Source organism: Sciurus carolinensis, chromosome 2, assembly GCF_902686445.1.
Source record: "Sciurus carolinensis chromosome 2, mSciCar1.2, whole genome shotgun sequence".
In the NCBI taxonomy this organism is placed as follows: Eukaryota; Metazoa; Chordata; class Mammalia; order Rodentia; family Sciuridae; genus Sciurus; species Sciurus carolinensis.
This window is the reverse complement of record NC_062214.1, coordinates 174,412,014-174,415,297: the sequence shown is the minus strand read 5'-3', so window position 1 is coordinate 174,415,297 and position 3,284 is coordinate 174,412,014.

Genomic DNA, 3,284 nt, shown 5'->3' with positions numbered 1-3,284 from the left:
ATGAGCAGAGTGGTCAAGTGATTTGCCCAAAGTTGCACAGTGGATAAGTAAATGGGAGTCAGGATTTGAACGCACCTCCATGTGACTTAAAAGCCTGTGCTATTAGCCCCATTTAAGCATCATCTGTGACGCCTCCACCCAAGTGGGGGCTTAGAGTGTCACTGCTTCAGGGCACGATCGGATAAAGGAACAGGGTTCCCACTAAGAGCACAGCTGGAAGGGAGTGCGGGCAGGGCCCGGGCCTTGTGCTGGGTGGGTGCATCCGGGGCCCAGGGCATCTCCGCCAGGTTTGTCTTTTCCTCGGGCTGAGTTAGAGCAGGACATTGGCGCCCAGTGGCTTCTGGATGATTCCTCAGTGCTGGGTGAAATAGGCAGGGAGCCCCTGGTCTTCCCTTTAGGATGGAGTTAAAGGCAGCAGAGAGAGGCGAGGTGCAGAGGGGAAGCATGAAGAGCAGGTGTCCCTGAGCTGGGCGTGCAGGGACCGGGCAGACCGCGGACTCCAGGGTCTCTCCCCGGGCCTTGGTAAACCAGAGGTAGAGATGCCTAGTCCAAAACCTGCTCTGTAAAATGCGAGTGTTGAAGACACCGTGGGGCCTTGGTCAGCAGTGAACATTCTATTACTCTAAACATTTTCCGAGTTATTCATAAATACTTTGGTCAAAACCAACAGAAACTGTGTCCAACTTAAGCAGAAATAATGAACTGAAATGATATCCGGTACCACACAAAAACTAAAGGAAAGACGGAGGAAACGAGGCTGGCTCTGGGGGTCTGAGAACGGAGTCTGGAGGAGGATGCTCTGGGGCCCAGGCACCCTGATGAGGGAATGCACAGGCTGTTGCCGGTCCCTCCTTCACAGGCTCAAAGACCAAAGGACCCAGGAAAGATGCTGATTGGTTCAGCCCAGGTCACCTGACTGCCCCGGAGGTGAGGAGCTGGAGTAGCTGAGAGCCTACCAAGACGACAGCCTACCAAGACTACACCCAATGGGAAGAAGTGGTTCCTCAAGAGGAAATTAAAGTGTTGTTCTGCCTTCAAAAGGAAATGGATGGCGGTAGTCAAATCTTAAAAGTAAAAATTGTCCAGGACTCTTAGGGACATAGATTTGCCATATTTAAAAAAAAAATCTCTGTGGGGTGGTGAGCCTTTTGGAGGGGGGAGATTAATGGCTGCCAGCACTCTCCCCTAGCTCAGATTAATTACTGCTCTTCCTCCTGCCCCCAGCTAACAGCACCATCTGGGCCTGCTTCTAGCCGCTCTCCAGGACTGTGCCCATCAATTCTCCCCGCCTCTCTCCTGTCATCAGTCCTCTGCCATGGCTTCCTCCACTGAACCATCAAAACGCTTCCAAGTCTCCTCCATTCTACAGTCAAAACAAAATCGCATCCCATTGGGTCCTGCCTTCCCCTGTCTGTTTCTCTTCCCTCTGGACCTGGGCTCTTACCTGTAGATTCTTGTTGAAGTCCTCCTTCTGCATGTTACCGAGTTGATAGCCAAGGAATCGCATTGAACGCAGTGCACTAAAAACTGTCCCCATGCACACACTTCATCTGTTTGTGTCCCTCTTAATTCGGGCACCACCATCCACCTCATCCACCCCACTGGGACCCTCAAGTGGCCCTTCACTCCTCTTTCTCTTCACCGCCAAGTCTGATCACTAGGCTATGGTCAAACTTGAATTTACTCCCTCCTTCCCAATCTTTGGCCTGGCTTTATCTTGGGCTCTTATCAACTCTACCTGGACTAGGAAGAGCCTCCTAATTGATTACTCTGGCCCCAGTCTCTTCAAACTACTTCCACACAAACACCCAGGGATATTGGGTTTTTGTTTTTATGGTGATAAGAACACACAACATGATATCTACCCTCCAGACAAATGTTTTAAGTCTACAATACACTATTGTTAACTCGAGGTACACTGCTGCATAGCCGATCTCTAGAACTTAATCATCTTACATATCTGAAACTTTTTATCCATTGAATAGCAACTCCCTTTTTCCCTCCCTTCAACCCTTGCAAATCACCATTTTACTGTTTCTTTGAATTTGACTCTTTTAGATACATCATATTAGTGGAATAATGTTGTACCTGTTCTTCCATGAACAGCTCATTTTACTTAGCATTAATGTCTTCCATTGTATGGAACATTTACTTCATTCATGTAATTGCATATGGTAGGATTTCCTTTTTGTTAATGCTGAATAACATTTCATTGTATGTATATGGAGCATTTTCTTTATTCATCTGTTGATGGACATTTGAGTTGTTTCCATAGCTTGCCTATCGTGAAAAATACTACAATAAACATGGGAGTTTATATCTTCCCCAAAGGAGAATTCCCATAGGTTGTATGGAAATTCCCATAGGTCCGTTCTGTTTTTAATTTTGGGAGGATCTGACATAAGTTTTCCATAGTGGTACAGCACCCTACTTCACGAGGGTTCCATTTTCTCCATGTACTTGCCAACACTTACTATTTTCTGTTGTTTGTTTTAGTGAGAGCCGTTCTAAACAAGGTGAGATGATGTCTCACTGTGGTTTCAATGTGCATTTCTTTTTTTTTAACTTCCTTGATCAAGTTTATTCTTATTTTATTTTTTGACACTATCATAAATGGAATTGCCTTCGTAATTTCACTTCCAGATAGTTTGCTGATAGTGTATGGAGATGCAACTGATTCTTAATGTTGATTTTATATCATGCAACTTTATTATACTTATTAGTTGTAACCATTTGGAGGGGTGTCTACATGTAAGATGGTTGGTAATGTTGAACATCCTTTCCTATACTTGTTGGCTGTCGTATATCTATTCAAATTCTTTGCCCATTTTCTAATCGTGTTGCTTTTGTTTTTGTTGTAGAGTTGTAGGAGAGTTGTAGGAGTTCCCAGTACATTATGGAATTAAGTATGTGTTTTGAAATACTTTCTTCTAGTCTCTAGGTTGCCTTTTCACTCTTTCAATTAGGTCTTTGCTGTGGAGGTTTGTAGTTAATGGTGTTCCATTTGTCTAATCTTGCTTTTGTTGCCTGTCTTTTTGGTGTCACATGCAAGACTTTGTCAAGCTTTTCTTTGGCATCATCCTCTAGGAGTTTTACAGGTCCAGGTCATGACATCTTTGATCCATTTTAAGCTGATTCTTGGGCATGGTGTTAGGGTTCAGTTTCATTTCTTTGCTGTGGATATCCAGTTTTCCCAACACCATTTGTTGAAGAGATTGTCCTTTTTCTAGGGTGTATTATTGACATCTTTGTCAAAGATCAGTTAATGTTTTACTCAGCTGCTG